Here is a 19,956-nt window from a genome sequence, read left to right as displayed (position 1 = left end):
GTTTTCCCGCCTTTCTATAGTTGGCAATATAAGCATTCTCATTGCAATTTACCATGCAAAACATATGGATTTATTTCAAATTAGTTTCAACATGGTCTGTGAATATAAATGCTTCAAACGAACCATTTTTATGTGACAATTCTTCACACCCCAAAAATAAACAAACTTCATTATAGAATTCAAGGGTGATCAAGTTATTGCAATATTTGGACACAATTCGATCATGAAAAAGTATTAATTGGAAATTAAGGTGACCAACTTTATTGCAAAGTTCACAAGTAATATGATAAAGAGAACATAATTTTGTAGCAAATTCATTTATCACTTTGAGCAAAAAATTGGTTCTATCATGTTTATGCTTCTTACAAAATCTATCATCCCTATAACGCATGTCTTCACAAAGTCTTTCCACTCCACAAAAAATGGCATTTTTATAAGAATTTTTTTTCATGACTTGTGCAATCATCATTAGCATTTTGATATTCATGGATTCATACTAACAACATTGCAATCATGCTCATCATTCATGCCAAACATTTTATCGAATTCTTCTTCTATCAATTGAGCACAATTTTCCTTTCCAAGAAAGACATGATAAATACGAATAATATGAGGCCACCTCAATTTTAGTTTTTTTGTAGTTTTATTTTATAAACCAAACTAGTGATAAAACAAGAAAATAAAAGATTCAATTGCAAGATCTAAAGATATACCTTCAAGCACTCACCTCCCCAACAACGGCGCCAGAAAAGAGCTTGATGTCTACTACACAACTTGTTCTTGTAGACTCGTGTTGGGCCTCCAAGCGCAGAGTTTTGTAGGACAGTAGCAAATTTCCCTCAAGTGGATGACCTAAGGTTTATCAATCTGTGGGAGGCGTAGGACGAAGATGGCCTCTCTCAAACAACCCTACAACCAAATAATAAAAAGTCTCTTGTGTCCCCAACACACCAAATACAATGGTAAATTGTATAGGTGCACTAGCTTGGCGAAGAGATGGTGATACAAGTGTAATATGGATAGTATATATTGTTTTTGGTAATAGAAACAATAAAAAATAGCAAGGTAGCAAGTAACAAAAGTGAGCACAACGCTATTGTAATGCTTGAAAATGAGGCCTAGGGTCCGTACTTTCGCTAGTGCAATCTCTCAACAATGCTAATATAATTGGATCCTTTAACCATCCCTCAACGTGCGATGAAGAATCACTCCAAAATTCCTATATAGTGGAGAACATACGAAGATATTGTGTGTAGGGTACGAAACCACCTCAAAGTTATCCTTTCCGATCGATCTATCTAAGAGTTCGTACTAAAATAACACCAAGTTATCCTTTCCGATCGATCTATCCAAGAGTTTGTACCTAAATAACACCATACGATACACATCAACCAACTCTAATGTCACCTAAATACTCCAATGTCACCGCGAGTATCCATGGGTTGATTATGTGATATGCATCAAACAATTTCATATTCATAATACTCGGTCCAACACAAAGAACCTCAAAGAGTGCCCCAAGATTTCTACCGGAGAAACAAGGACGAAAATGTGCATCAACCCCTATGGATAGATTACTCCAATGTCACCTCGGGAATCCACGAGTTGAGTGCCAAAACATATATGAAGTGAATCAATATGATACCCATTGTCACCACGGTTATTCATAGCAAGACACACATCAAGTGCTCTCAAATCCATAAAAGTATTCAATCCGATAAAACGAAATCACAAAGGGAAAAATCAATTCATCACAACAAGATAGAGAGGGGAAAACACCATATAATCCAACTATATTAACAAAGCTCGCGATACATCAAGACCGTGCCAACTCAAGAACGCGCGAGAGAGAGAGAGAGAGAGATTAAACACATAGCTACTGGTACAAACCCTTGGCCCCGAAGGTGGACTACTCCCTCCTCATCATGGTGGCTGTCGGGATGATGAAGATGGCCACCGGTGATGATTTCCCCCTCCGGCATAGTGCCGGAATAGGGTCCAGATTGTTTTTTCGTGGCTACAGAGGCTTGCGGCGGCGGAACTTCTGATCTAGGGTTATTTCTGTATTTATAGGATTTTTTGGCGTCGGTCTCATGCTAAGATGGGCCACGAGGGGCCCAAAAGACACCAGGGCGTGCCAGAGGGGGCTGGCGCGCCCTGGTGGGTTGTGGCCACCTCGGGGCTCTTTTGGCTCTCCCACGAAGCTTCTAGTGCCTCTTTTGTTCCAAAAAATTGTCAAAAAGTTTCGTTGCATTTCGAGAACTCTGATTTCTGCACAAAAAACAACACCACGGTAGTTCTGCATAAAACAACACCAGTCCGGGTTAGTTCCATTCAAATCATACCAAAACCATATAAAATTATTGTAAACATGGCAGGAATACTTCATAAATTATAGATACGTTGGAGACGTATCAGTCGTCCCTGTCGAGGCTGCTGTTGGGGGAGGAGTCGGGGGTTTCGCCGGGGATGGGGGCCTGACCATCGAGGAGGCGCTGGACGCAATAGGGGTTGTGGTACTCGTGGTTGAGCCTGACGGCCAAGAAGGTGTTCATGACGTGGGCGAAGGCCTCCGCCTGTGTAATGGGGCAAGTCGGGAGCTGCTCGTCACAGTAATGGCTGTGAAATCCATGTTGGAGGCAAAGCGGGCACCCTTCTCAGCCGCGAGGCGGTGGCAGATTGTGAGCATGCAGGCGCCGGCCTCCAGGCCGATGAAGTGGACATCAAAGAGATCCGAGGTGAGTTCCCCGAGCTTGGCGTTGTGTTCCTCAGCGGTGGGGCCGGCCTGGAGCCACTGCAGCCGGCGCTGGAGCTGTAGGATGCAGCACGGGGGCAGTACAAGGCAACCGGCACTGGAGTTGTTGGGCATGCCAACGAGGTCACCGGTGAGGTCGCTGGGGGAAGGGGTGGCCGAGGCTGCGGGTGGTCGCCGGTGGGCGGCGGAGGCAATGGGTGGCCGCGGAGTGGGGACAATGCAGTCGTTGGGAAACGCCACAACTTTTACCCCGCGGGTGGACGATGGAGTATATTTAGAAATCACAAAGGCGGGAGTAAAAATCTTACCCCTCTAATCAATTTAGGAGATAGGCTAAATACCGATTAGAGGAGTAAAACTGAAATTTTTGGCTAGAGTTGCTCTAAGATCCCTATGCAGAAGGTCAGAAGGCAGAAGTTACATTTCTTTCAAGACTTTTCTCTCTTCGGTGAATTCATTGATTATACTCCCTTCTTCCATCTATATAGGCCTAACACATTTTTCAAGACCGCCTTTGACTATTGATAAGATTAATAATACATGAGACGTATAATGTGAAAAGTATATCATTGGAAGCTCCTTTCACGTACGAATTTGACGGTATGCTTTGTGTAACTTGCATGTCATATATTATTGCTCTAACACTTGGTCAAAGTTAGCATCGAAAAATGCATTAGGCCCTATATAGATGGAAGAAGGGAGTGCTACTATTCTGCCAGGAAGTACTACGGGCAGGCTTGTGATGTCTTAATCCTAATGGTTAAGGAGAAATCACATAGATAAGAGCAATTCTAACTCGTCCACGCAAATGAATGCGTGTTTTGTCCGCCTTTCATTTGTTTGGGTTTGCTGTAGGCGCGCTGTCCATCCACGTCCAATTTATGCGCCCAACCAGTCTACGCATTTTTTGTTTGCGCCTGAAATTTAGGCAATAAAATTTAATTAAAAAAGGCCAAGGCCACATTCATGCCAGCAGCCATGGGCTAGCCAACGACCGGCATACATACCCGCCTAAAAAAACCATAGTTCATGTCGGCAAGTGTGCCGACGGCCGACAAAATTGCCATCAAACAAAAAGGACGAACATAGTTCAACCACGTCATAAATCTCGGTCATGGTCATGTCGACATAAAAAAAGATGGCGCTCTCGGTCATAGGTCAACCGTCTAGCTCGAGCATTTCCTTTTGTTTCTTCTCGAACCAAGGCCTTCTTCTCGGGGATACCTTGCTCAAGGACACCTTCGCTTGCTTTTTCGCTTCCATCTCAAGCTTCTTCGCTTGTATGTCCATCTCTATTTCGAGCTTTTTCTTTTGTATCTTGATGTAGACCTTCATTTGCTCCTCGTTCTCTTGTCGGCGCTTCTCTTTCCTTGTTTCCTTTTGGGTCATCATGCCTTGCAAAATTTCTTGCAAGGCAAATGTGGCCGCATCACGCTTCTCCTCCTTCTTGGCCTTGGCGAGGAGGGCCTCATTCTCCACGATGGTGGCCACCTTGTTGCGCGGTGGCAGCAAGGGCGGCCGCGTTGGCAGCTCCAGTTTGTCGGCCTGTACCTTACTTCGGCGAGCCCTCTTCGCCGAATGTACGTCACACTGCTCCGGCTTCTGCTCCTTCTTGGGCTTGGGCTGCTTCTTGCGGACGGGGCAGGGCTTGTCGGCGGCGGCGGAGGCGGGGCGGCAGGGTTTGGCGCGTCGGCCATGGCGAATGGGCGGGAGGGCGAGCTAGCGGGAGGGTTTTGGGAGAGAAGGGGGGAATGGGTTGATGTGCCATGACTGGCGTGCATCATACGCGTCCGTGATGTGTCCGTGCCGATGTAAACCCAGCCTAAATTTGGTCTGAAATGGGCCACGGACGGACAAAAGGTAGATGCTCGTCCGTTTTCTTCGACGCGTTGGTTTGCGCTTTGTGTCCGTTTCAAGCCGAATGGACGTGCGGACAGAGTGCGTCTGGCGCGTTGGAGTAATGCTACAATTGTGCTCGTGGGGAGGAGGGCAAAGAATATAAATCCTTTTTATATTCCGTGCGGATCCATCATCGATTTTTGTCTTGAAGGCCGATCCATCTACGGAGCACCAAATCTCATTGTCTATCTTCTCTGTACCACCATCAAGTCTGGCATGCAATGCACAGTGTGTGTCCATTTATTGGACATGCCGTGAAGCAGACTTCATACACACACCAACTGCTTGCCCACAACTGAAGGACGCACGGCCCACGCTGTTGGAATGTCGAATCTTGTGCCTCCAACAACTCGATTCTGCAGCTTCAGCACTCCGAATAAAGAGGCATGTCGTGATCATGGCGACGTGATGGGAATATCAAAAGGAAACCTAATCGACAACGCTGGAGAAATTCTCCTCCGGTGGCAACATTCAGAGTTTGGGTGAAAAAACAGGAAAGCAGGTGATGAGATAATAGAGACACGGCGAGGATTAGAGGTAGTCATGTAACAGCGGTGGCTAGGGTATATGATTTTATTTTATTTTTGCAAGAAAACTTCCGATCTATTCATTAACTGTTAAGATAGTACAAAGAACACTAGAAGTAAAATTTACATCCATGTCCATAGACCACCTAGCGACGACTATAAGCACTGGAGCGAGCCGAAGGCGCGCCGCCATCATCACCCCTTCCTTGTCGGAGCCGCGCAAACATTGTTGTAGTAGACAGTCGGCAAGTCGTCGTGCTAAGGCCCCATAGGACCAGCGCACCACAACAGCAACCGCCGCCAATGAAGAAAAGTATAGACCGGAAGGATCCAACCTGCAGACACAGACACGTAGACGAACGAAGACCGGATCCAGTCAGATCCACCGAAGACAAACACCGACCGGATTCCATGAGATCCATCGAAGATAAACCTTCACACGCCTTCCGACGATGCTTGAAACATCACCGGGACGGGAGCTAGGTGGGGAGGACCTTATTCCATCTTTAAGAAGCCGCCGCTGCCGCCTCGTCTTCTTGAGCATGGCACAAACCCTAACAAAACTCAGAAAATCATCTAAAAACGGAGCCCTCCCGCCGGCAAGGGCCGGGATCCACCTTGCCTCCATGGTCCAAGGACCATAGGAGATGAGGCGGACCGGCGCCGACGAGAGGCAAGGAAACCCTAGATGGGAGTTCGCACGTGGGCAGGAGCGAAGGGTTTTCCGTATGGTTCTAGGGTATACGATTTGCATAAAACGGAGATTTCTTGTACAGCATAGCTGGTTCTATTGTTGGGATTTCGCCCTACGGATCGATTACATCAAAATAACACAATCATGCGCACAAAAAGCATAGGACGTTGATAGCTATCTGGCGTTCGGTCCAGAGGAGGGAGGTTGTACCAAACGAAATCGTAATCCTATTTGTCGCTCGCTGCGGCAAGTTGTCGGGGGGACGCACAGGGAGATCGAACGAGCGTTCGGGCGTGGGCTGGCCCATGAAACGTTTCGACGATTCCAGTTTTAGGAACCTTCTTGCTTGTTCCCCGTCGTTTTTTTTCCGGTTTTGGGAACCTCGGAGCTTCCTAACACATTTTTTCTGTTTCTTTTTCGTTTTTCTTTCTCCTGTTTATTTTTTCTTCTATATCTTTTCCTTTTTTTCCTTTTCTATTTTTCAGGTTTTACTTTCATCTTTTTTCGTTTTTTCTGTTTAGTTTCTTTATTTTTCCTTTTCTTCACTTTTTTATTTTTCATAATTTTACAAATGTTCAAACTATTTAAATTGTGTTTGCATTTAAAACTGCTTGTTTTTCACAAAAATGTTTGAAGTTTAAAATTTGTTCGCATTTTGAAAAATATGTTCAAAGTTTTAAAAATGTTCCGGTTTTCAAAAAAATTCTTCATGTATTCAAAAATGTTTGCATTTTCCAAAGTTTTTTGAGATTTTCAAAAAGTTTCTCCGTTTTAAATTTTTTTCTTCAATTTTTTTTCAAAAATGTCCGTGCTATATAAATTTCTTTCTTTCAAAAATTTGTTCAAGTTGTCAAATTTTGTTCACAAATTCAAAATATTCATAATTCTTCTACATTTCCAACAAATTTTTGGACTTTTAATTTTTTTTCAAAGTTTAAAAAATTGTTCGTCTTTTGTTTCTTTTTGTATGTTCCATTTTCCTTTTCTTTTTTTCTTTTTCTTTCTGTTTCCTTTTTCTTTTCTATTTATTTTTCTTTTCTTCGAAAATTGCAAATATTGTTTGGAATTACAAAATATATTCTCACTTTCTAATTTTTTTCACATTTCCAAAAAAATGATCAAGAATTTTTAAAACTGTTCTAGTTTGTAAAACTTATTCAGAATATCATAAAATGTTCACAATTTCAAAAAGATATTGGTGTTTCTTAAAAAAATCATGTTTTCTATATTAGTTCACAATTTCAATAAATGTTCAGGAAATTTAAATAATGTTCTCATGTTCAAAATTTCTTCAGAATTTCAAAAATTGTTCTTGTTTTCAAAATATGTTCACAATTCCAAAAACTATTTATGTTTCAATTTTTTTTTCTTGTTTTTGAAATTTGTTCACAATTTCAGAAAATGCTCATGTTTCAAAAAATGTTCAGGAATATCAAAAAATGTTCTTATTTTCAGAAACATTCACAATTTCGGAACAATGTTGATGTGTCATTTAATGTTTGTGGTTTAACCATTTTGTTCGCAATTTCAAAAAATATCCCCATGTTTTTTGTTCTCACTTCAAACGAACATACAAATACAAATTCTGTTCGCATCTTAAAACAATATTCGTGTTATAACTTTTTTCTTCTGAATTAAAAAATGTTCCTGTTTTCAATTTTTGTTAAAAAAATTAATTTGTGATCTCAGAAACTATTTAGGAACTTCCAAAAAATGAATTATAAAAATCACCTTTTTTGAAACAGTTTGTAATATAAAAATAATTGCGGCATTTCAAAACTGTTCGTAACTTTGAAGGATGTTTTCCAAATCTCAACCTTGCTGTGTATTCTTATAGTGCCTTGTGCCTTTAACTTCAGCAGTCACTATCTGGCGTAGTGGCTAAAGGCTTGTAGTAAGGACCCTGCTATGTGCGAGGGCGCGGGATCGAATCCTGTGGTACTCGTCGGTTTTCCAGCTAATTTTTGCGTCTTGTGATAGGGAACAACAAATGGGCGCGTCGACCCTGTGCGTCAAGCTTCTGTATGATACAAAATGTGTCGTATAAGAGGTCCCCGAAATCGGTCCATGGGAGAAGCCCTTCAGCCTGAACAACCCCCGCAAGCGTGATCTAAAAAAGCCAAACAACCCATTTTGTTGGGCCTCTTCCCAGACATGAATAAAAAGCATAAAAAAAGAAAAAGTCCAAAAACCAACAAAGCAGTAAAAAATGAAGAAGAAAAAGAACTTGCCATCAAAACCCCAAAAAATAGTTTAGTGCAAATTTGCCATGGTTGCTGATTCACTTTCAGGTGACCATAAAAAATGGACCAAAAATAAACCTTCAGCTGCTAATTCACTTTCTCGTCCTTGTCGTCCTCGAACCTAAAAGAAAAATGTTATGGATTTGCCATGAGACCTTAAATGAATTTACCGTATGACCCTAAATTATTTTCCCATGTTATGAGCAAATAGCCTATAGAAAAGGAAAATGTTAAGAATGTGCCATGTGACAATAATACACTTTGTCGTATGAACAAAATACGAATTTGCCATGTGACAATAAGACAAATTGTCGTATGAAAAAAATACGAATTTGCCATGTGACAATTATAGAATTGTTGTCTGCACAAAAAGAAGAACTTGTTATACTATGAAGACAAAAAAGAATAATTTTCCATTATACGTGGCAAAACCTGTGTGAAATCGTATGCAAATCATGGAAAAAATGCCATGGATGAAAGAAAATAAAGTGGAGCACGAATTTGCGTGCATCCATACCCCATGACATGATACGCTCTATCACACATAAACCTCCTTATATCTTTCTCGAAACAGCCACCATACCTACCTATTATGGTATTTTCATAGCCATTCTGAGATATATTGCCATGCAACTTCCACCATTCCGTTATTATGACACACATCATCATTGTCATATTGCTTTGCATGATCATATTGCTGACAAGTATTTGTGGCTCAACCACCGTTCATCACTTTTTATACATGTTACGCTAGATCATTGCACATCTTGGTACACTAACAGAGACATTCATATAGAGTCATATTTTGTTCTAGTATCGAGTTGTAATTTTGGGTTGTAAGTGAATAGAAGTGTGATGATCATCATTATTCATTATTAGAGCATTGCCCCAAGTGAGGAAATAAAAAACGAAGGCCAAAAAAGAGCCCAGAAAGAAAGAGGCCAAAAAGAGCCCAAAAAATAACAAAAAAATAGAAATTAAATAAATGAGAGAAAAAGAGAGAAGGGGTAATGTTACTATCTTTTTCGACACTTGTGCTTCAAAGTAGCACCATGTTTTTCATATAGAGAATCTCCTATGTAGTCACTTCATATAACTAGTGGGAATTTTTCATTATAGAACTTGGCTTGTATATTTCAATGATGGGCTTTCTCAAATGCCCAAGGTTTTCATGAGCAAGCAAGTTGGATGCACACCCACTTAGTTTTATTTTTGAGCTTCCATACACTTATAGCTCCTAGTGCATCCGTTGCATGGAAATTCCTACTTTTTGCATTGACATCAATTGATGGGCATCTCCATAGCCTATTGATTAGCCTCGTCGATATGAGACTTTCTCCTTTTTTATCTTCTCCATATCAATCTCTACCACCATACTTTATTCCACCCATAGTGCTATATCCATGGCTTGCGCTCATGTATTGCGTGAGGGTTGAAAAAGCTAAAGCGCGTTAAAAAGTATGAACCAATTGCTTGGTTGACACTGGGGTAGTGCATGATTTATACTTTGTGTTAAGAAGATGGATCATGACATTGATATATGATTTTGATCTGATAACATTCTTTAGCATTGATATTTTGAAGGGCATGATTGTTTGTTGGTATGCCTAAGTATTGATGTTTTTATGTCAAATTATAGACTATTAGTTTGAATCATTCAGATCTAAATATTTATGCCATAAAAGAAAGATTACATGATGAACTTTTCAGGTAGCATTCCACATAAAAAAATTTGTTTGTATCATGTACCTACTCGAGGACGAGCATGAATTAAGCTTGGGGATGCTTGATACGTCTCTAACATATCTATAATTTCTTTTATTGTTACATGCTATTACAGTATCAATCTTGGATGTTTTATATGCAATTATATGCAATATTATATCATTTTTTGAGACTAACCTATTAACTTAGTGCCAAGTGCCAGTTGTTTTTTTTGCCTATTTTTGGTTTCCCAGGAAATCTGTACCAAATGATGTCCAAATGCCACAAAACTTTTTGACGATTGTTTTGGAATAAGAGACCCTTGAACCTTCGGGAAGAGGCCACAAGGCGAAGAAGTAGGCCAGAAGGCACTAGGGCGCGCCCGGGGGGCAGGCGCGCCATAGTACCTTGTGGGCCTCTTGTTCCTCCAGTTGACCTAATTCCAACTCTATAAATTCTCTAAAATCAGGAAACCAACAGAGAGCCACCTAAAATACTTTTTCCGCCGCCGCAAGTCTCTGTTCTTCCGAGATCCCATCTCGAGGCCTTTTCCGGTACTCTACCGGAGGGGGAATCGAACATGGAGGGCCTCTACATCAACCTTGCTGCCCTTCCGATGATGTGTGAGTAGTTTACCACATACCTACGGGTCCATAGCTAGTAGCTAGATGGCTTCTTCTCTCTCTTTTGATCTTCAATACAATGTTCTCCTTGATGTTCTTGGAGATCTATTCGATGTAATCTTCTTTTGTGGTGTGTTTGTTGGGATCCGATGAATTGTGGGTTTATGATCAAATTATCTATGAATATTATTTGTGTCTTCTCTGAAATCTTTTACGCATGATTATTGTAGCTTTGTATTTCTCTCTGATCTATCCATTTGGTTTGGCCAACTAGATTGATTTATCTTGCAATGGGAGAGGTGCTTTATAATGGGTTCAATCTTGTAGTGCTCTATATCCCAGTGTCAGAAAGGGACAATGTCGGATTCAGGGCTCCGCAGACCCAAGAAGGTTCGAACTCTGGGGCATGTGCGAAGATCTCAACCAACTCAAGTCTCAAGCTCGCCACCCCACAGCCTAGCCTCGTCGAGTTCATGTGAGCGGGGAAGAAGATGAACACAACAGTTTACCCAGGTTCAGGCTACCTTGTGGTGTAAAACCCTACTCCTGCTTTGTGGTGGATTGGCCTCACGAGGAGGCTGAGGATGAACTAGTACAGTGGATGAGCGGCCACGCAAGGGCTCGGGTGGTGAAGGTGGAATCGATCTCCTCCCCTCTATGGTGGAGGCTAACCTATATTTATAGTGGCCCCGGTCCTCTTCCCTAGGCGGGAAGGGATCCCATAGTGGCGAATTTGAAAGGGGACAAGAAAGTACATCTAGTCCTGATGAAAGGTGGTCTTCGTGTGCAAAGCTTCTGGTCGTGACGCAGCGGTGGGCTCGGCGATGACATCCGTCCTGCCGAGCTCGTGGTCTTGGTCTTGTTACACCGGAATGGAAACCTTTAGGGGATTCCTTGGGAACCCGCGTCTGTCCTTCCCCCCTTAGCACCGAAAGGGAAACTGTCTCCTCTGCACCTGCTGACGCCCTCATGGCCTTGGTCGTCATGGCGCATGTCATCGCAGCCTCGTGAGGATGGGTACCTGCATGGAAATCTCCACTCCTCGGGAGGCGAGCTCGGGGAGCTGCTCCCTTGGGAGGTCTTGGTGCCTGATAACCCACAAGTATAGGGGATCAGTTGTAGCCTCTTTCGATAAGTAAGAGTGTCGAACCCAACGAGGGGCTAAAGGTAGAACAAATATTCCCTCAAGTTCTTCGACCACCGATACAACTCTACACACGCTTAACATTCTCTTTACCTAGAACAAGTGTGAAACTAGAAGTACTTTGTAGGTGTGATAGGATAAGTTTGCAAGATAATAAAGAGAACGTAAATAGAAATTAGGTGCTGTTTAGATAAAGAAACTACTAAGTTAGTTTTAGTAGAGAGCTTTTTGTCACAAGAAAGTTATTTATCCCTAGGAAATCGATAACTAAACCGGTAATCACTATTGCAACTTTATATGAGGGAGAGGCATAAGCTGTCGGCGTTCTGGGAACGGGGGTCCCCAGACTTGCCTGCCTGCGGCCCATGACGTGGCTCTACAAGTGGTCCCATATGGCCCATCTTCACCAGCAAGCACTCTAGACCCTCGCGAGGGGCCAAGCCTCGCGAGGCGGACGCCGCAAGACCTCCTCGGGAGCGGCCTCCCCAGGCTGGCTCGCGAGCGTGCACAGTGTCCTTGCTTCCTCTTTGGTGCTAAGGAGGCAAGCGCAGACGAGGAGTACCGAGGCATCAAGCAAAGGTTTCCATATCGGTGCAACGAGACCAAGACCCACAGGACGGCAGGACGGAGGTCACCGTGGAGCCCAAGACGGCGTCACCACCAGCGCCTTTGGCAGGCGAAGACTACTTTTGTCAGGATAGCTGTACAAGCTGTCCCTTTTCAAATTGGCCGTTGTGGCATCCCTTCCCGCTCGATATTTGGGAAGAGGACCAGGGCCTCTATAAATAGGACTAGCCACCTCCATAGCAGGGGATCGAGACCTTGACCAACTGGAAAAGCACAAGAACACCTCTCCTCGGGAGGCTGTTCTTCCCCTTGTACTGTTCATCCTCAGCCCAAGAGGCAATCCACCACCACCACCACCACATTGGAGTAGGGTATTACACCACAATGGTGGCCCGAACCAGTATAAATCTTGTGTCTTTGTGTTCTTTGGGTTCGGCGAGCTAGTCCGCGAGATCGTGGAGCGCAATAGCTTGGGAGAGGAGAGATCTTCGTGCGCACCCCAGTGTTCGAACCTCAAGGATTTTGCTGGAACCCGAAATCCGACATTTGGCGCGCCGGGTAGGGGTGTGCTGAAGCTTTCCTCTCGTTGATCCGTGCTTCGCCGCCCCATCACCACCATGTCGGATGCTTATCGCGCCCGCGCTAAGCGTCGGGCCACCCTTGCCGCCCGCATCGCCCAGACGGCTCTCGTCACCAGGCCTCCCCGTCATTCTCTGTCACCCGCCGCCAACGCTGCCACCGGCCCGGCTGGAAACGAGCAGCAGGCGTCCTTGCTGCACCCCTCGGTGCGGCGGGACGGTCGCACCGCCACTCCGTCGCTGACTCCCGCCGGTTCGTCATCTCACGCTCGTCGTGCTCCCACGGACGCATGGGCCGCGCTACTCATGGCGCACGAGCTCCTGCGCTACCGCCCGGTCGATGACCTCTACGAGGACTGGTTGGACCGCATCGCCGAGCTCGTCAGCGCCGCAGGGGGCTCCCCTGCACCGTCCCTCTCACTGCCTCCTCCACCGCCGGCTACGGGCGACGTAGCTCACGGAGCGCCTCCACCACCTCCGCACCAAGACGGCGCTCTGGCGCCAAGACGCGCGGCCCCGCGGTGCGACCCGCCGCGCCAAGCACCCGCGCGTGAAGAAAGAAGCTGTCAAGAAGTCCCTTGGCCGCAAGAGAAAGCTCCACCGCTCCCCGCACCGCCACGTCAGGATCGCTTGCCGCGGCAGGGCCTTGCACCACTTGCCGTGGCGGCGCACAGGCACCAAGATCAAGCTCCACGTCCACGGCGGGCCCCGCTGACCACGGCAGGCTGTCACGCCTTCACCCCCGAGCTGCGTAGTGTCGCCTGGCCGGGCAAGTTCAAGCCGGATCTGCCTCCTCGCTACGACGGCACCCCTGACCCTGCAGAGTTCTTGCAGCTCTACGAGCAGAGCATCGACGCGGCCAACAGCGACGAGAAAGTCATGGCGAATTGGTTCCCCATGGTGCTCAAGGACGGCGCTCGTTCGTGGCTCCTGAACTTGCCCCCAGGCTCGATCTCCTCCTGGGACGAGATGCGCGACCGCTTCGTCACCAACTTCCAGGGCACTCGCGACCGCCCCCGGCCGCGGGTGACCTGCGCCGCGTCAAGCAGCAACCAGGAGAGACCCTCCTAAAGTACATCCAGCGCTTCAACAACGTTCGCCTCAAGATCCTCAAGGTGACGGACGAGGCTATCATCCCGGAGTTCTCTGATGGCGTCCGCGATGTCAAGATGAAGGAGGAGCTCGCCATCCACGAGGAGATGTGCACATCCTTGGAGCTATTCAACCTGGCGACCAAGTGCGCAAGGGCTGAGGAAGGGCGCCTTTCCCTCCTTGAGCTCCCAGCTGCCGACCCGGAGGAGAAGAAAGCCAAGGCCAAGGACGTAAAGCGCAAGGGAGTGGCCGTGCTCGCGGCGGAGCCGGACACGAGGCGCGGGAGAGACCAGCCTGAGTCATCCAAGAGCAGCCGACCATTCTGCGCCTTCCACAACGTGCACAACCACAACACCAACGACTGTCAAGAGCCCAGGGCCATTCGAGACGGACGCTTCAGTCGACGCCCCGAGCGCAATGACCGGGGCTATGGCCGCGGAGGAGGACGCGGCGGAGGACGCTGGGACGACCGTGGCCCGCGCTAGGAGTGGCGTGACCGGCCTCGCGAAGACCGTTGGCAGGACCAGCCTCGCGAGGGCGCTTGGAGGGATCAGCCTCGCGAGGACCGCCCCCAGGGCAACGCCGGTCTTCCTCCTCTGCCTCCACCACCAAGAAAGAACGACGACCACCATCAGGACGAGGGGGCTGGGGGCTTCCAAGAGCCGTGTGCGATCGCCTGCATCCTGGGCGAAGCTCAAGCCCCAGCCTCTCAACGCATCTTCAAGCAGTTTGCTCGCGAGATGAACGCAGTCCTCCCCAAGCTCGAGGCCACGTGCCCGCTCAGGTGGACCAAGTGCGCCATCACCTTCAGCTCGACAGATCAGCTCAAGTGCGCGGCAACTGCTGGCGCTCTCCCAATGCTTTGTTCACCCGTCATCAGCAATGTACAAGTCACCAAGACCCTCATCGACGGTGGCGCAGGGCTTAACGTCCTGTCCGTCGAGACGTTCGACAGCCTTCAAGTGCCATACGATCAGCTTCAGCCTACCAAACCCTTCTCAGGAGTGACTGATGGCTCCACCACGCCGATAGGCAGGTCCGCCTTCTCGTCACCTTCGGAGAACGCAACAACTAACGCACCGAGCTCATCGACTTCGACAACGCCCCACATCCGTCTGCCATACAATGCCGTCCTCGGGTACCCAGCACTGGCCAAGTTCATGGCAGTGACTCATCACGGCTACAACGTCCTCAAGATGCCAGGAAGCGGCGGAATCATCATAGTCCCCTGCGAGGAAAGAGATGCGGTGTGCTCCCTCGAGCGCGCCTTCCAAGCAGCGTCAATCGAAGACCACGACAGCAATGCAACTCAGTACCCTCCTTAGGTCATCCCCAAGAAGAAGAAGCAGCTACTCCGTGCCGGACCTCAGGAGAGCGGCGCTGCAAGTGGTACCTCATCAGGATCAGTGCCCGCGCCAGGAGCGCCTCCCTCTATCGCATAGGAAGGCGCGCCCGGCCCCCTCCTCGGTCAGGGCTCGGGGGCTCTCTTCTGGAGGGCCTCAGACCTTGCCAACGTCATGAGGGAGGCGCTCGGGCACCACTTGGAGGCGTGCTTCACAGCACGACTTCCTCAGGAGGACACGGGGCGAGGAGCGCCCAACGCTCAGGAGTTCATTGCCAAGACTGCTCAGGAACTGCAAGACGCGAGAGCCATGCGCGGCGACCGCCGCTCACCAGGCGCAGCTCCACATCCAGGCGAGGATGCTGGGCTGCGCGTCTGCATCGATATCCCAGGGCTCAACAGGGCCGCGTCTTAGGAGCTCTTCTGGCCTTCGCGTGTGGGACACTGCGAGGGCCCACCTCACAGCTACGTTCGCATGCCGTTCGGCCTGCCGAGCGTGGTATCTTCCTTCCAGCGCAGCTTGCGGAGCATCTTGGCGGCTCAGGAGGCCAGGCACCACGCCGTCCTGGCGGAGATGGAGACGGTCCTCAAGGAACCGCCTGGACCCCCAGAGCCTCCCGAGGCTCAGGGTCCCGGTGGCTCGTGAGGAGCAACCCCTGTGACGGTGTCCTGGACTAGGGGGTACTTATCACGTCGTCTCCCGATCAGTTGGATTGGGACGAGGACCCCCATGGCCGTATACTCATGGGCCAGTTCGGACAGCTGCCGCATACAAGGAAGATTCCACAAGACTTGGTGATCAAGACAAGGACTCCTCCCCACCGGCGTATTCGGCTAGGACTCTTGTTATCCTAGGCCTCTGGTGCATTATATAAACCGAGGCCAGACTAGTCGATAGAGATAACAACAATCATAATCATAGGCTAGCTTCTAGGGTTTAGCCTCTACGATCTCATGGTAGATCAACTCTTGTAATACTCATATCCTCAAGATCAATCAAGCAGGAAGTAGGGTATTACCTTCATCGAGAGGGCCCGAACCTAGGTAAACATTGTGTCCCCCGCCTCCTATTACCATCCGCCTCAGACACACAGTTCGGGACCCCCTACCCGAGATCCGCCGGTTTTGACACTGACATTGGTGCTTTCATTGAGAGTTCCGCTGTGTGATCGGCAAAAGGATCAATGGCTCGACTGCAAATCAACTACGACGTCGGCTTCTTCGTCACTGGCTCGACTGGTCACCTTGGCTGGACCGAGGACTGCACCCTACCTCCGATCGTCATGTTCGGAGGAGGGCCTTCATCAACATCAACTCCGATCTCTATCAAGATCATGGAGGAATCATCCAGGGAGCCCGGGGGCTCAATGTCAACATTGCCCCCGGGCAACCGTGCTGTTTTTCTGGACAGCGAACTTGTATCCGCCGCCACCGCCTCCTCAAGTTTTGTTTTAACGATTGCTTCGGTGGAATTGCGCGGAATTGAGTATACAACAACCCTGGAAAATTTCGTCGAGTTCCGATGGAGGAATATCTGGCAATCCACGATATGCCGGAGCCCTATCAAATCTGGACGGGGATCTGGACGAGTTTAGGGCATGGTGTCCAGCTTCTAACTCGGACGTCCTTTGGAAGATCCAACCGTTGATCGGCTGCGGAATTCCTATATCTACCACCCTTCAAAATTTCAGCTCGATCCGACCGTCCAAACTCCGGGAACCTTCCAATTAGTGCATCACTTTTCGGATCTGTTTTCTGCGCGAGAACGAATCCGACCCGAACTCATCTTTTTATAAACGGGATTTCGGACATCCTTTTTGAAGGAAGTTTTGTATGGGGTATTGTGTTTTGTTCCCAAACACATCCCACTAAATTTGAAGTCTTCTCCAATATGATCTTCACCATCGCGCTGGTGTTAAACCAGCCCGACAACGTTGCTCTACGGCTGCCGACCTGCGCTAGAAACGTTGTCACTTTATTGAGCCGAGCTCAACTTCTTCGGATCATCATCTCGGCAAGCCGAACAAGAGTTCAGCATCGCGAAGGATAAATCATCACCAACATCGCCGCCCCACGGATTACACGGAGCGGGCACACCAGCATCGCCGCACGGTCACTTCATCAAGCCGGCATTGACCATGTCACGACCGGCATCGGCAGGGCCGCACTGTTGCTTCTTCAAGCCGATGTCCATCACGCCGACCTACTTCGACTCATCGGCTGACATCGAGGCTTCGACATCTTGGCTGGACCGGGGGCTTCGCCATCTCTTCATCAACCTACTCCGGAGACTTCGGCGTCACTAGCCGACCAGCTTCATCACGTTAGCTGGACCGAGGGCTTTGCCTCGGCAAGCCAACCTTTGCCAGCATCGCCATGCCGTCGCTTTATCGCCCATCAGGCAATGGGTGTGCGGATCGAGTCCCAATTTTGGGAGTCACCTTTCTTCGGATTGCTACAACAAATAAACCAGGTTCCGTACATAGTCCGGCGCACGCCGCATCCGGAACCCGGACCGACATGTGAATTCAGGCTTTGCCACGCCTTTACCGCATCACACCGACGCCCTGCATCGACATTCACTTCAGCGCGCAGGCCATATTTTCTCTTATTACTCACTTTTCATAAATTATTTATTATGCAACATTTTTTAATTATTATTATTACTATTATCTCCGGTTTGCACTATTTTTTGTGCACGGGAAAATGATCCGGGTCGGGCAGTATGGTCAACTCGGTGTACTGACATACCACGTCACCTCGGCTGGACGGGGGGCTTCGTCAACACTTTATTACCCCACGCCGGGGACTTCGGCGTCACTCTGCCGACCTGCATTGGCCGTGCTATGTCACCACTTCGGAGTGCCGAGCTCTTCGCCCCGCCACCTCGGGACCGGCTTGGGGGATGGAACCTTGTCCCGCATCAAGCTCGGACCGCGTCATCAATGCCGAACACATTAACCAGCTAAGTTCCCTTCATGCTCAAAGTTTTAAATTTTTAACTTGTGTTCGGTTCGACCTAGCATTATACCTTTTTGGCAAAAAGTTGTTTGTGAAAAAAATTCCTTGTCATAACCTTGTTTGTGACACACAAATTCAAATACCCAGTTCACTTGGGGGCTTCCTTCATGAAGCCTTTCCTCTTGCATATGATTATACTTGTACGGCTTCGTTCCTTGTTCGTGTATTACACCACAATATGCACCATATTGACTTAAGCGATTTGCAAGCTGGGTTGCCTCGCTCCTGTGTTTACCCCTACATTCCCGATTGTTCAGCTAGGGAGTAAAGGGAGCACCTCGATTGTCACGATCGGGTCATCCGAGCTCGGACCTCAGACTGGGTGAAGCCGAAAGCTAGCGCTCTTATTGTTTTCAATTATGGTCGGCACACAACGGAACTCATGAGTACAAAAAATCTATTGCAGAAGTCTCATAGTAACAATGAGCAACCGAAGAAAGGTATCGGTGGGGGTACTATTTTCTTCAAAGATGCTTCTTACACTTCGTCAGTAATATAGCATAAGTTCCCTGCTTTGTCTGTTATAGCTTTATGGCCTGATTGCCTGGTTATCGGAAACACCGTCGATATTTTCGACATGTGGAGTACATAACACTTTTCGGTCCTTGACCGAAGAGGGAGAAGCCGACGGTCGGTTAAGACGCGTTTAAAGTTCGGGTGAACAAAGATATGATATTAATACTTCGGTACATACAATCATTATACTAAAATTCTTTTACCCAAGGCACTTGGGGCTCTTAAATGAGCCGTTTTATAATAAGTGTTCTTCTTCTTAGTCGTTGCAAAGTTTTTATTATTATTTATCACTCCTTTCTCGACGCAAGTGTGTGGTCAATAGCCGGATAGCCTTGCTTCTCTCTAAAACCGCTCGAACTTAGTTTGCTAAACTAGCCTCGGAGAAGCACTCCACCTTCGGGATAAGGAGGTTGAAGCCGTAGGCTGACCCGCTTGAAGTCTTGAGATAGGATGTGTCATTGTAAAGCACGACAGCAACACAATTTTCTTTTTCTAAGACCAATTTTCGATTTGGCACCGAACACTTGATCTAGTTCGGGCGTCCAGTTTTTACTGAAGTTTTTGGTTTTCCAGGCCTATGGCACTTTTAAGCTATCTGTGTGTTTCAGCATTAGTCTCGTAGTGCGGCGCCGGACACCTTTAGGGATTCGGCAAAAACATTCTCGGACATTGATGTATATGCATCGGTTTCGAATTGCGTCTTTGGTCAATAGTTGGGTTGCCCGACTCCTATGCTTGCCTCCTACGTTCTGCTTTGTTCGGCTAGGTGCACAACGGGAGAACCACTGCGATTGTGCTTCCAGCTAGCATGGTTAAGCGCCTCAGTGGAGAAAGCCGAAAACTGACTATCACAATAAGCGTAAACTGGTCAGCGATCCGATGGCTGTGTTAAATGATGGGCCGTTCATAATATTGGCCGAAGTGTTTACGGCTTGACCTTGACTGTCGCCGAACACTAACCAGAGGCTAGTAACTGGCCTTCCAACTTTAAGCTCCTATGACTAAGTGAAAGTTATAAAGCCCGCATATCTAATTGCCTCATTTCTGCTAACACAACCGCCTCCGGGCACCGAGACGTCGGCTAAGGGTTGTTTTGTTAGTGCGGAAACACCCTGTGTAGTATCTACCAAGGGGTAGAAGCCGACGATGGGCCACTTTCAACTGATAAACGGTCGCAATGGAGTCAAAATAATGATGTAAAGTACTTGGACACATAGAATCATTACACATAATCTGTGATTTTATTCTGGA

This window comes from Aegilops tauschii, chromosome 7, assembly GCF_002575655.3.
Source record: "Aegilops tauschii subsp. strangulata cultivar AL8/78 chromosome 7, Aet v6.0, whole genome shotgun sequence".
In the NCBI taxonomy this organism is placed as follows: Eukaryota; Viridiplantae; Streptophyta; class Magnoliopsida; order Poales; family Poaceae; genus Aegilops; species Aegilops tauschii.
This window is presented reverse-complemented; position numbering follows the sequence as displayed.